Raw genomic sequence first — 15,624 nt, 5'->3', positions numbered from 1 at the left:
TCAAGTCATGATTCACGCTGGGTTTACCGTGCCGCTAAATGAAAACAATTCCCGTTATTGCATTGGATGACCTGATTACATTAGCCTAAAGTGGCTCAGTTAAGCACAGAGCTTTAATTCAGAAATCTAAAATGATCAATATGAGTGAGTGAAGAGCTAAAAGTTCAAAATGTGCTCGTGTTCATGAACCTTGTAATGATTCCTTTTTATTCTCAGTAGGGTGCACAAAAGGACAATGGCATTTGCCCACAATGGCTTTGCTTTTTTGTGGCTTTTTTTTTAATTGACATGACAAGATTAGTCTTCCCAACTACACATGGGAACACCAGAACCAGCATAGTCCAATGAATACAACACTAGACCAGGACTTGAGACCCACTTTTCCTTTCTAGGTTTCCCATTAGTGTGCTATGTCATCTTGCGCCATTTTCTTTATTTCTTTGTACCTTTACTCCTCCCAAAATGTATTTGTCTTATCTATGGGAATTGTAAGCTCTTTGGACCAAGAATTCTCTCTTGTGCATTTGCATGGTCCACAGTCATTGCGATGCACTGATATGTAATTGTATCCTCCAGGTGCTATTGTTATATATCTGATGAATATAATACCCCCTTCAGCCCAAGTGGTTAGTCAATAGTGAGAGAAACTGAGATAGGTAATTCTTTGACACAATTTTGTTTCCCTGGTATCTACAGTGTTCAGACAGGAGACAGTCTCCACACTCACAAATCCAAGTCCCTTTGAAGCTAGCATTTTTTTCCTTTCTTTCATGGCCTCCACAAATGCTTCTCTGGCTTTCTACCTGCCTCAAGTATCTTGAATTGTTCAGACATGCACAGCTCTGCCAAACAATATCCAGATCCTATATTTGCATTCAGACTCTAAGCAAAACACCTCAGCATGGCTCAACATCCACCCCAACCATGCCACGTTGACCCACGATTTGGGCAGATGCTTCTATTGATTCAATTCTCATTTTCAAAAGGGGGCATTTAATTGCTACTTTGTTCAGCCAGCATGAAAGGCAGCTATCATGTCCACCTGCTTACATGGGGTTTGTAAATGGCCATAGAAAAGAGGCCCTGAACTCTGCTCATCTCCCATGTTTGCATCCGTTGTTCTGTTCTTCGTGCTGCCTTCCATACTGCTCTCTGTGCCTGGGACTGTATAGAGCAGTGAACTGAGCAACTGTGCAAAAGAAGAGGAGAGTTCAAATAGTTTTACAAGCCAGCTGGCAAACAACAGGGACATTTTAGGCATACTAGGAAGAGTCTGAAACTTTGGAGTAATGTTCTTGTTATACTGAAAGCCAGCGCTATAAAGTATCCAATGAGAGAGGCAGAGCTGCATATTGGGAACATTTCTCTAGAATTGGCTTATGACAGAATAGTGAGAACTGGTAGACAATTTCTGAATGCTCGTCTAGCAGAAAGACGATGTGGGTCAAACTACCATTCCTCCCCTACTCTGGTTGACAACTGTCCTCTGAAACCTTTTATCCTGAGTGTTAGCAACAAAGCAGCAAAATCAAATTCTTGGCAAGTCGATTCTTGCACTAGTCAAGTAGCCAAATATTGACTCTTGATCTACTGGTCTGTCTGCATTGGTTTATACCCTTCAGATTTGGTGCCAGGTCACTTGGGTGGGAATGGGGGTTTGGCCGACTCTCAGTAAAACCTTCACGCTCACCTCTGGTTACCAGAACAGATATCTGCTTTGCTTCAACCTGGCTGGCCCCCACTGTGACTGGTCTGGATTGCAGATGCTTTCTCCTTGCTCAACCTCCTTTCCCCTTGATCCCTGCACTGGGTTTGCATAGTCTAGCTGGATGCTCGCTTTGTGTCTTGGCTTCGTAGCTAGGTTCTGTCTCCTGCTATTTCCCTGCAGACATGAAGGAGGGATTAGACAAACTATTCTCTCCCTCCGAAGACCTCCACGTTCCAACAACTCTGGGTGCCCCTTCTCAAGCTTATGTTGCAAATGGGCAGGTCTTGGACAGTCCTAACAAGCACTGCGCAGGTAATTGAGGAAAACCGATATTTGCCTTCAACCCCTGGGATACCTTTTATTTCTCTGCATTCTTTTCTTACCAGGTCCCCTTCCGCTCCACAGATAAGCTCCACATCAGCCTCCCCTCATCTCTTTCCTGCTGTCGTCTTCCTGCTGCCTTCTATGCTGCTCTCTGTGCCTGGATGCTCATCCCCTAGAGAACAGGATGCCTATCCTCTCCCTTCACATTCCTCCTCTCAGCTCAGCATTTCCCAGGCCACAAATGCTTACCCACCCATCTGCTGCACTAAAGCGGGTGGGGAGCAAAGGGAATGCTCTACAATTGCCTGTCTTCCTCTATATTCACACACGCTCAGATGACTTCGGAAACAGCCTATGTTTCAATGTTAACATCTTTTATCTTTTGGTGACATTTGATACCCCCTGGACTCCTGGTTAGTTCTTCCAAGTCATTTGCAGACAAAAATTACACTAGTTTTCAAAACTCAGAAGACACTAGGAACTGAAAGAACTTTTGGCATGTAAAAAATGGTGTTTAGATGCCGAGATAAATCTGGCAGAACATTGCTATACTACCTTTCCAACTGTTTGCAAGATATTCCTGGCTTGCTGCATATTATATAACCATTAAACATGGGTTATCTTTAGAAAGAAAAGACAAGGATTATTGTCAAAGTACAATGATGAATTAACTGAGGCTGACAAGATACATTTGCAGGAGGGACTGACTGAGACTGTTCTAGAGAAGAGGGTTATTTTGGGAACTGCAACATTTTTTAAGATAAGTTTAAAGGAAATATTAATTTGATCCTGCATTTTTTTTTTCTCTTGCAAGGCATTTTTTCTTCATTTCACAACACAGGAATTTTTTTGTTTACATTTTTGTGTACATGTTTCTCATGGGGAAGAGCAGCGTGGTTACTTCAGGCCTTCGGCTTTTGCCTTTCTGTGTAGCAGAGCCACTACCCACAGATGTCATAGATTTCATAGATTTCTAGGGTCAGAAGGGGTCATCGAGTCTGGCCTCCTGCTCTGGGCAGGAAAGAGCACTGGGGCCAAGTAACCCCAGCCAGGTGCTTGTCTAATCTCCTTCTGAACACCTCCAAGGTAGGGGAAAGTACCACCTCCCTTGGAAGCCCATTCCATATTTTGGCACCCCTCACCATAAAGAATTTCCTCCTGATGTCCGTTCTAAATCTACTCTCCTTCAATTTATGGCCATTGTTTCTAGTTACCCCAAGGAGCACCCTGGTAAGCAGAGTATCCCCTACGCCCTGCTTCCCCCCCGATGAGTTTGTAGACAGCCCCGGGATCACCTCTCAGCCTTCTCTTGTGGAGGCTGAAGAGATTTAGGTCCCTCAGTCTATCTTCATTAACCATCTTAATAAACTCCGACATCTTTGTATGTTAGTGGAAGATGAACAGAGTGCCACATGCAAAATGCTCCCCATGTTTGTGGAGAGGGCAACATGCTGGATAAGAGATGGGTATTGCCTAAAGTGCTTGGTGCCTAGTCTAAGTTCAGTTGTGGAGGGAAAAATAACAAGATTGTAAGGTGCTCTGGTCATGTTCGGGATGCATCCTGGAGCAAACAATTGCTTTTGTTTGTGAAATTAATTTGTGACTTTGCTATTGAATGCTTTCTAAAAAGGTGTCTGAGCCCTGAAATTGATGTATGCCTGAGTTTCATAAAAGACTCCATGACATTAATGGAAGTACTGTCATGGGTGCATCTACACATGCAATTAGGGCGAAGAAATAAACTCTGGCACAGATCGCACTGGAGTTTGTTTCTCCTGGGTGCAGTGTTTACATGTGCGTCCATGGTTTGCTGGGGCAGAGCAACCCTGGACTGGCAGGGAGCCTGGCCGGGGGGGGGATCAGGGAGGGGGGGAACTAACCCCAGGCTCTGGATGGCAGCGTCAGGTAGTGGAGGGGCCAGCTGAGGCACAAGGGTGCTACAGTGCAGGGCTATCTGGCAGGCAGCCGCCACACTGTAACAAACTCATGCCCTACCCAGCCCTGGTCACCTGGTCTACACGTTGCAGCAGCATAAGTTATTCCGTCAGATAGTAATACTTCTCCCAGACAGTACTATCCTACAGCAGAGTTAATTAATTTAGTGGACCCTAATATGAGCCCATGTATAGATGGTGACTCTTTACTGCAGAACTAATTAGTCACCTCTGCAGTAAAGTGTATGTCTAGATGCATCCAATGAGAAAAAAATGGAGCCCTAACATCTGACCTTGTTCCTGCATTTCAGATTCTTCCATTTATCCAATGGCTCTTTGCAACCTTTCTATTGCTTACCCTAATATGAGTGCTGCTGATTTTTTTTTAACTGGAAAGTCATACAAGAGATATGAGAAAATATGCTGTTACCTGCTTAAGATTCCTGAGGATTTGGAGGATACCTCTGGAGGATATATAGTTGTAATCCCAAATCTTCTTAGTGATGTTCATAACTGAACATTACAAATTGTGGGTGAGATCCTGGCCCTCTTGCCTCAATACAAAGACTCCTACTGATGTCAAAGGGGCCAAGATTTTGCCTCATCTACATAATTAATCATGGAAACTGATTACCAAGAAATGAAGTGGATTCCCCATGAGAGTGCTTGAATCAAGACTGGATTCCGTTCCAAGGGAGAGGTCCTAATTCATCTAGGTACCCTAGATAATGAGTTTTTGGACTTGATTTAGAATCAATAGATAAGTATGACTGAAAGGAACCTCAGGAGGTCATCTGGTCCAACCCCTTGCTCAAAGCAGGATCATCCCTGTCCAAGCCAAGTCCACAAGTATGTCTCTAACTTGCTCTTAACTTCCAAGGATGGAGATTCTACAACCTAAGTAATCTGTTTCAATGCTTAATTACCCTTATTGTGAGAAATATCTAAACCAAATTTCTCTTCCTGCAGTTTAAAACTATTGCTCTTTGCCCTATCCCATACAGCTGCAAAGAAAGGTCTATCACCACTCTCTGTTTAACTGCCCTTCAGGTATTTGAAGACTGTTATCAGATACCCCTCAGGCTTTTCTTCTCTAAGCTCAATAGTCCCAGCTTCTCCAACCTTCTTATAAGTCATATTTCTGAGGCCTTTAAATCATTTTATTGTTCTCTGCTGGGCTTTTCTTAATATGTCCATGTGGTCTCTTAAATGTCTTGCCTAAAACTGGACACAGTACTCCAGATAATCACTTCCCTAGACTTGCAAATTATGCTTTGGTTCTTAATACAGGGGTGTCATGTCACCTGGCCTAAAAGGTCCAAGATTTGACTGGGGGAAGCTTGGTGTCAACTGCCAAATTTCCAGACCCATAGGGAGCCCAGTTGGCTGGATAACATGCCCCAGCTAGTTCACTTGTGTAGGGACTGGCTGGAGGTGATGCAGGGCCCAGTCTGGGCACACAGGCCAGATCCAACCCACAGACTGGCCCCACACCACTCCTCCAGCCTGCAGGGCCAAAAGATTGAGCGCTACTGGCCTAGTACGCTATTGGGGGGTTGTTTGTTTGTTTTGTGGGGAGGGGGTTGCAACAAAAGCACACTGTTGGCTCATTCACATTATGGGGTTGTAAAGGAACATGGGTCTTTTTCTGCAGTAGTGCAACCTAGCCAATTATTCCCCAGTCTGCATTTGCATGGCCTCATTTTTATCCCAAGTACATTTCATTCAATTAATGTTAGAATATTCCTCTAGTTTATCAAGGCCATTCTGAATCATAATCCCACCCTGAGGAGTGTCTGCAGTTCCTCTTAGTTTGGTGCCATCTTTTAACTGTACCCTCAACCCCATCATCCCAAATCTTTAATGAAGAAATTAAACAGTATGGGACCCAGGATAAACCCGTGGGGAACCCCACTTGATAACTCTTCCCAGGACATTGACCACATTGAAGGACTACTCTAGGAGCATGATGATATGTCCACCTTACAGTGTTTTCCTCTAGACAGTGTCACTAGCAAGCCAAGGAAACAGTCTCCCACAACATTCTTAAAAGCCTTGCTGAAGTCAAGGTGTATTGCATCCACTGCTTTCTACCCATTGCCTTGGGTGGCAAAGAGCAGCAGATGTGACATACCTTGACTGGTGGAAGGGCCTTGCTGCTTGCCACTTACTCCTGATTGGCAAGGAGGCAAAAACTGCAGTTTTAAATATGGAGCCACTCACTACTGATTGGCCAAGGGGCCCTGGCAGCCCTGCTATTTGTTGCTGACTGGCGAGGAGGCAAAAACAGCACCATGTTAAAGCCACATTCTTTGTGTCCCCTCTGATCAGGAGTGAGCAGCGAGTGGTGGCAGTGTGGAGGTGGGGTGTGCATAGGGGAACCTGCAAAATCGAAGGATGAGTGGAGCCGCTGTGCAGCCCACTCCTGCCATGAATTGGGTAGGTCCCTACTCATCTGTCATTCCCCCAATCCTCCCCCTTCCCTTTCTTAAAGATGGGCACTGTATTTGCTCTTTTCCAGTTCTGTAGCTGAGATAAGACCAAATGACAGCAATGTTTCCAAACAACCTTAAAATCTTTGAACTTGTCACTTTTTGACTGCTCAAAAATTCATTACTAATGCACTCTAAATTATAACTTTTCTTCACCAGATTTTGAGACAAGATTTTTCTGTGTGTGTCTGTCTGGATGTTATTGATGTCATCTCATGGGAGGACAAAGCTACAGCCAGAGAAAGTGTTGCCTGGTAAACAAATTATTTGCAGATCTTCTTCCTCTGCTGTCTCCAAAACACATCATGTAGAGGGAGTAGACAAAGACTCTGTAGTCCGTGGCTGGCATGTTTGGTTGGGCACAATTTTTAATTGCACCTGGAAGGGAAACTGTTTTCTTATCCTGCAAAAACTTCTGCAATTTCAAAAAATAAATTCCCATGTAGCATTCAGCCAAAACAAAGACCTTGGAAAGAATTTTGAGAAAAAGAATCCATTTGTCACATTTGCCCAGGACAAGTTGTCAGGTCATTATACTGCAATATGAGAGAGGGAAGCTCAAATCCTGACCTGAATTAGACAGTGGGGAATTGAACCTGATCTTCTGACATCCTAGGTGACCATCTTGACCAATGGGTTGTCAGCTATTCGGAGGCGCAATGTGCTTTCTCAGTCTGGTTTTGACTGCCAATTCCATTTGGTATGAAGAAACCTTCCTTGACAAAAGTGTTGTACGTGTTCTGACAAAAACATCTGTTGACAAACTGACATTTTCCAATGAATTGAGACGGTGAGAAAATTCCTGACCCGCTCTGTATTTCAGTAGCCATGCAAAACAACACATCAGTCGCAAGTGTGTTGAGATGTCTGCCTCTCAAACATGTTCTGGGCCACCAGTAATATAATTTGTAACCTCCTTAATGAAGAGGCGACAGGAGATATGATATGATGTGCATCACACTTTGTTTTTTTCCTTAGTCTTTTAAAATTTTTAGTAAGCCTGTTTATAGTTTAAAAATGTAAGTCGTGGGCTGTAGGTAGTATTGAAAAGGGGGATAGAAACAGAATAGTTTCTCCTTAAGGTCAGATTTATGAAGAGTAAACAAATCCCAGAAAATTTCTGTCTGAAGTGTGTGAGAGCAGACGGTGCTAAACCTTAACCTTGATGGATGCATTTTCACATAATATATGTAAATACTGAGTTAAAGCTTTCATGTCCTGTTTTGAACAGTGTCAAAAATTTCCTTCCAGACTTCTAGGTTTTCCATTAACTTCTTTCATATTAAATCAGGCCAGACTAAAAAATTTTGCTGATCAGATTTTCACTGGAGTATTTTTGTAATGTATTAAGTGGATGCAGAAGCCCCCCCATTCAGTCCCTCCAAGAACTGAAATGTTATATAGGAGATTGAAGTTCTTGTGGCATTAACATGAGAGTCTTGGAATGGGCCAGAAAATAAATATTATAAAAAGATGCCATCCAAATTAAATACTGCCTGATCAAGGAAAACTGTAGAGGTTACAATTGTGGTTCGAGGTTTCGCATGCAAGGTATCTAGGCAGTTAATTAAATAGTTTGGAAAACATTTGGTGCCATTACATGTGTTTTCTATAGAAACAAAGTATTCAGAAAATGTGTTAAATATCTTCCTTCCATGGGATCTTGTGACTGGTTCAGGTAACACCTGTACTGCTGAGGCAACAAGGCATCAGCCCCTTTATTTTTTCAAGACAGCAGAGAAGATGTGGTTTGACTGTGTGTGGAGGAGAAGACCCTGGGAAGCTAGCATGGGACAGAGGTCTCAGCCACAAGTAGTAAATGTTAACTAAAGTGAACATCCCTGGGCTTTGCAAGCTATTGTACAACATGTGAAACTTCCCCATGCTAGTGTGTCTGGACACGTGGCAAAGACTTTGGCTACTAACTGCTTATAGTGTTTAACTGTGTAACTGCTTCACTTGCCCTAACAGAATGCAGGGGCCACCTGGGGAGACGCACCTAGTATTAAATGCAGAAATTGGATTACTGGAAACTTAAGGTTTTTACCTTACTACACCCAGAGCTGAAATCTGAAAAGTAAGAAATAATGGTAGGATTCCTGCAGCAGTGCTGACTTGGTTATGTTGCATAACACATGGATGCTATATATTATATGGTTGAAATAGTACCATGGTAATATATATTTTATCTAGAAAATTGGACTAGAATATCCCCAGGTGTAGTAGAATCACATTAATGGTAAAAGTTTCATGTTCTTTGACTTTTCACAATGTAACTGTGAAACATTAACAGCGCAATGAAATAGCTGACTTGCATTTACTACTACTCTGATCCAGGCAAGGTTGTATTAGCAGTTTCAAACTTTTAATATTCTTTCCCCCTCCCCCAGCCCCCTCAAGAGCATAAAAATGATTTGCCTATGATTATAGATGTTAGCTGGTATTTAATTTTAATTATCCTTCTAAGTATGGTTCTGATTGCCATGGCGAACTATGTACAGGATGGCTGATTTCCATTTTTTTTATATTGGGTTTGGACCAGTGTTATATCTTGTGTTATGCGGTACCATTCATCTGTACTCTGTACATCTCAGGATACTTATCTTTATTTTTCAAATAGGAAAACTACAGCAGAAGGGGAAATGGAATGATTTGCCCAAAGCTATGTTGGAAGTTGGTGTCAGAGCCAAGATCTGAGTCTCAGAGGAGTGGCCTAACCACTGGGATGCATTGCTTTTCTACAGCTTTTTTTCTCCCTGCAAATTAAATATCTCCCCTAAAATAATGGTGGAGGCCTTGACTCAGACCTCAGGACTTGAGCATACACTTCAAGTTAACTCCATGCCTAGGTGTATACCTTAAAAGATACAAAGTTAAGCATGTATTTGCGTGCTGTTAGGGCCAAAAGTATATTAACCAATTATTTAAATAATTGGACTAGTTCCTTTTTGAAATAACTCAACATTAAGACTAAACCAGACACCATTTGTTGTTCCAACAGTGTTTGCACATTATGATTCTTTACAAGCTGTTTTAGCATCCTTTGCATCTGGTCAGAGTTTATTACTTGTCCGTTTTTATGAGAGAGTTTTATATAACGTGCCACGCTATTTAATAGCTACATCAATGAATCTCTTATTAAATATTGGTGAAGCATTTATGAATGGATTCTTAAAGTGTTACTAAAAACCTGGAGCAGGCTTTCAGCCAGCTTGTTTTACAGCACAGGCCATACTCTGCAAGCAAAAGCATCTGTACAAGGCTCAAAGAAAAATGTATTTTTTTCTCAATATATTAAAGATTGTGGAAACGTGTGAGAAATATTTTTTCATGGATCTACTATGGAAAATTCAGAGCATTCCCCTTCCCTTCTTCTAGGGTGGCACTTAGATAAGTATCCGTGCATCTGGCACTGTCTCAGTGTGTACGGTATAATAATAGGTAGGTCCCCCACCCTACAGGCTAAAATTATTAAGGAGAAAGTCTATTTGGAAACATTACAGATACCAAGTCAACTTTGAGCCAATTAGTTTGGAAACCCCCTAAGGCAGTACACTGCTCCAAATTCACAAGTATTCTCCACTTGTAGGCGGGCTGAATTTGCACCTTTATGGACTGTCAGGGAGGTTAAAATGTATTGCCACTGGCTTGTCTGTCTTTCTGCCTGACTTCAAACTAACAGTTAACTACCTCGTTCTCCACTTGACTGGGTGAAACAAGGGTGAGAGAAGGTGTAACGGTTGTCGGTTGTGTGCTCATCCCCAGATGTATGAGAACACCTAGTTCATTCAGCTTCTTTAATTTGGGGGGTCAGGAAATATAGGCTCTCTGGTGTGCTTAAACTGAAAATGCCTGTTCCTCTGCAGAGCAAGGAAGGAGCACAATACAGAGACTCATTTGCTAGTATCACAATAAAAGCAGAAGGGGGAATCCAGGCATATCCTGCCCACTCAGAAGTGCCTAACCTGTCTCAGGATAGTTTGAAATCCCTCCAAATTTACACTTTGCCACTGTTTTTTACTAGAAGACGCCTCTTTTTTGATCAATAGCAAGAGCAAATCTTAGCAAGGCAAGTTTGCTTGAAAGTTTGAAAGGTGTGGGGTAGCTTGAAAGAGACTAGGGAGCCTACAGTTGGATTAAATTTCTAATTTTCTCTGTCTAGATCATCTGCCCAAGACTGCAATCTTTTCAACAAATCAACTATTTGTCTGAAAAATTTTCCCTGCCCTATTCCAAGCCCTGTTTTTACATGGAGTGAATTGCAGCTCTGAAGGGAAAGACTTCTGTGGTTCATAGCTGTCTCTCATTATTTCTAATCTAGTTTCCTTTACAGAGCGGATTAGAGAAGTGAAGCCATGAAAAACTTGACATTGGCTACTTTGCTACAATTGCAACAATGTGGTATTGCCTGTTCTTTGCATAAAATGGTCCCTTTAATGCACAGTTTAAAATGCCCCTCATTTCGAGGAGAGTGACTTTTTTTTTGTTCCAATAATACATACTATCCATTCAAATGTGGCACATCCTTCAAATTCATTGTTAAAAAATTATTTCCATGAGAAACCAAGAATCATGAAACTGCTTCTTGAAAGAGTGGCTTATGCTAAAGAATGAATCCCCACGGTATACGTGATTCCTGTAGGAAGCATAATATGTTTTTCTTTTCACTTTTGGCATCTGTTATGTATTTGTGTTCTATGTTTGAGCTTTGACAGGTTGAGAATACTATTACTTCATATATCTAGGCAATGGATGTTGAGCTGTAGTAAAGTCTGCTGTACTCTTACCTCTCCTGTGTACAGGCTATGAGAACAGGCACTACAACGTATGCTTCTTGTCTTGGAGACTTCCCTTTCGTTTTTTCCAGATAAGGTCTTATAAAATAAAGTTAGTGACAGTGGCAAACCATTGACTCAAGGATGATCTCTACTAGGGCTGTGTGAAGCTTCTGTCGCTGATTCGATTTGGCAGAGGTTTGGCCCAATTTAACAGCCAAATCTCCGAATCTGAATCAAATCAGGAGACCCTTTAATCTCTCTGAATCGAATCAGTACCCTCCGAATCAGTTCAGAGAGATTTGGAAAGATTCGATGATTTGGACATAGACACAGCTTTAAATGTTTTTTCTACATACCTCAAGGTACCAGGTGGCTCATGAACACTGAGATGGTGGGGCGGATGGAGTGTCCCACATGAGTGTGGGGGGGTCCCCAGCGTGCTTGGTGGCCGACCCAGAAGTGGACCCAAAGTACTTCCAGTCCACTTCCAGGTCCACCACAGAGTGCATGGGGGACCCCCACTGCCCCTAGCTCAGTGACTGATGCCTCCTGGGTCTGGGGGGGCACTTGGGGGCCCCCCTCCATGGCCAATTACTGAGCCAAAGGGGTCCATGGGGGTCCCCTGCTTCCGGGTCCACCACTGAGCATGTGGGGGGGCGCTTCTGTGAGATGCTCCATCTGCCCCACCATCACAGCATTCACAAGCTGCGCCTGGTGCCTCAAGGTATGTAGAAAAAACATTTAAAGTTGTGTCTATGGGAGAATCGCTGATTCTCCAAATCAGCATCAATTCTTCAGATTCAGATTTGGCTGAATCGAATCAGGACAGTGATCTGAATCAACAAATCGAATCACTGTCCCCTGAATCAGGCCAAATCCAAATCAAACACGACCCACTTCACACACCCCTAATCTCTACCACAGCTAGCCGATGGGTCTTGAGGTGATTTAACAGTCCAACCTCTGAGCCACAGATTCATCCACAGAAGCTGAAGGTCTTTTTCAGGGGAGAGCAGGCTATAGACTGGGATTCCTCTCCTTTTCCTTCTTCTATATTCTCTTTGCTTCCAAGGTAAGATGCTTTACCTTGAAATGAGCTGCCGCTTGGTATTAGTCATTTAGGTTAAAGATACCCATTAACTTCTGGAGGCTAGATAAGTGTCTTTCTTGAGAGGATGGGCCAGATTCTTATCTCAGATACACATATGGAAATCTGGAGTAATGAGGGCCATATCACATCACATGCCATGTGCACCTTCCCCACTTCCTCCCCCCTACCCCCAGAATCAGCCTTCCGCAATTGGATTGTGTGTCTTCATTGGGATAGCTGATTTTCTAAATTGGAAAGGAGAAACGGAGGCATGGAAACTGTAAAAATTGTTGTCATGTTCTCTCCCTACTGGCCTCAGGAAGGGAGGGGGTAGATTTCATCCTTCAAGGTCAGAGCTACAGCCACTACAGAATTGGCAGTAGTTTCTGGTTGAGCAGCCAGTGGCTATGAGTGGGTTCATGCTTTAGCTTTTGTCTGAGTGGCACCACTTAGGATTCAGCCATGCAGTCAGGATCCCCTACAGGCCAAAGTCAACTATGACTTCCTCAAACAAAGTGTGTGTCTTATTTGGGTGGGTGTTGTATGTGGGGAAACATGGTGTCTTCTTTGCAGTTACTCTAATGCAGGGGTTTTCAACCTTTTTTGGTTGGTGTACACCTGGTAGCCGGTCAAGAAGCAGGGGGTTCCCCGGCGGCTGGTTGACGAGTGGTGGTTAGGGAGGCCGGTGGCCAGTCAACAAGCAAAACTGGGAAGTGCAGGTGGCTTCTCTGTACCACTGCTGCGTACCCCTTGGGGTCTTCCAAAGTACCCCCGGTTGACAACCCCTGCTCTAATGTAAATACAAAGGTAGTCAGACATAAGAGTTATATTTGTATAAGGTGTTATGATATAACTGTCATGTCTGTTGACTCATAATGGTATAGGGGGAGCTGAAACAAATCTAAAATGACAATGGTCTGGCTCTACTTATACTACTATAGGTGCAGAAAGATATAACAGTTACATTGAACCAGCTGATTTGCGCTCCCGAGCAGCAAGCCTCCCTCCCTTTTTTTAAAACAGTTCAGTTATGTCTTCACATCCTGAGATTAGCATTTGTCCCACTTTTTTCTTTTCCCCTGCTATTTTCAATTGCAATACATACTCGTATTTACTGAGTAAGAAAGTTAGGAAAAGAAACATCTGGCAAACAAAGCAATTACCCAGTAGATATTGCCCATTGGCCCTTATTCCACTCCCAAGATATTTAAAACAAATGTTATGGTGCTGTTGAGATCTTGACATGTTTGTGTTTAGTCCACCGGGTCAGCTTAAATCTCTTATGTTCTCAGTGATCCACGATGAGAGATGTTTTGAGTCTCAGATTATTTGGACTGTTCTCAGTATGGGGTACAACTCCAAGTTCCTTAGCAGCACGAGTCTCATAACAGTGATATAACCCAACAGCAGGTCCTGTGACCTGCCAACATAGTTGTCACTCACAGGGAATTTCTGCATTTAACGAAACATTTTATGAGCCCGTGGGGAAAACAGGAGTTGCCTCAGCAAACATGTCTTAAGTGACAGCAATATTGCAGTGCCTGTCCCAATATGATTACAGACAGTCCCATAATACCCCGTTCCAGACCCAGATCCTGGGAAATACAGTGCTAGCTCTTCTGCTTTTAACCTTAGTAAGAGTTAAATTTGTAATTTTGCTTATGTTGACAGGTCTTTCGGCATTGCACTTGAAGGCTAGACAAGTCAGTCTCCCCTGCCCGATGGTAATTGTGTAGTGACAGATCAGGTTGTAGGCTAGACCCACAGCTGGTATACGCTGGCTGAGCTCCATTTCAAGTAAACAGTCCATGATTATAAAGCTGTTAGGGGTGTAGCTGGTTAAACAGTGGCTGATGGCTTCCAGAAATTAGTTGACAAGAAACTTGGTTGGAGACCCCCTCACACATGTGTATACATGCGCACACATGTGTACACACGCACTCTTGTGTTGTATTAGCTCAGGACAGCTGACTTTTGCCATCTTGCTCCTTTCCTTTCTATTATGCTTTGGAGATCATTCCCTCCCAAGAGACATGCAGTTTGCCTCACTTGATACTTCCTGGCTCTTAAATCATTTCCAAAATACACTTTTCTCTCTCATTTCATGTATGGTGCCCTGTGTCCGTCCTCGCCTGGACTGAAATAGGCTGGCTGTGCCCATGGGAATGTGTCAGTAAGACCCTTCTGCTCCTGATGGAAATGTTCTCAAGTTGGAGAAAAAGAGCAAGTTCATGCAGCTTGTCTCCATCCCAGCATGAGAGAGGCGGGCACTTTGCCAGATAACTAGTTGGAGAAACTTTGATGGGACAATATTGTATCAGAATGCGCAAAATGAAAATGCTCAAAACAGTGTTTCGTTGCAGCAAAATTTTATTTGGAGAAAACAGGGAGGGACTTCCAATATTGGTAAAACATATTGTTCCTATAAGTATCACTTTGCTCTGACAATTCTGGAATAAAGATTTTGGTTTCCTCCCCCCACCCCTCCAGTCAGTTTTCATCTATAATTTTAATTTTGCTGCCCATTACACCCGAATAACCTAACAATTATCATTACTATTGTTGTTATTAGCACTTATAATAATAATATAATTATCATACATAATAACAGCTGGCCATTTTAAGTTAAGAAATACCCATGCTCCTCTCCAAGCATACCCCCATGTCTGATAAAATAGGATTCCACAAGTATTCAAAGCCCCAGTTGAAACCAAATAAATTAATTTATAAGTTGAAGGTATTTCTGTCTTGGTGTGAATGGGGTCCCCTCTCTGACCCACAAGTGTCAAACACACAGGTTATTTGTTTAACCCAGGGACAGCTTCCTGATGTGGCATATGGCAGATCTGGGAGGAGGCAGGGAGCAGAAAGCAGAGCAACAGAAAGGCCAGAGGAAGTCGATCGGAGCGGCATTCAAGGACCTGGTGGGGCTTAATTTGGGGCATGCCTCCCAAAAAGGTTGGTCCCCGCTGGTTTAGGGTGTGGGATTGGTCCAATATAACTTCCGCGGAACAACTCCATGAGACCAATAGCAAAAGAAGTGATGTATGTTATAAGAGTTCATGGGGTATTAGGCAAAAGAAGAACCTGAGGGTAATTAACACTCTCGTGTACAGTAGGCTCTCAAATGTAGTAGGTATGGCTGATAAATACTAAGCATTTTCTCCCATGCATCTCATTTTAAGCAGGGAATATTTCCCGTAATATAATATTCAATTGCAATAAAAGAAAATTCTTACACAGAAGCAGACAACAGACTGAGACCCTGCTATCCCACTGGAGAGAGACATTTCCCACA

This window comes from Crocodylus porosus, unplaced genomic scaffold (assembly GCF_001723895.1).
Source record: "Crocodylus porosus isolate Cpor-Errol unplaced genomic scaffold, CroPor_comp1, whole genome shotgun sequence".
NCBI classification, from domain to species: Eukaryota; Metazoa; Chordata; order Crocodylia; family Crocodylidae; genus Crocodylus; species Crocodylus porosus.
The sequence above is the reverse complement of the archived record's forward strand: the minus strand, read 5'-3'. Positions refer to the sequence as shown.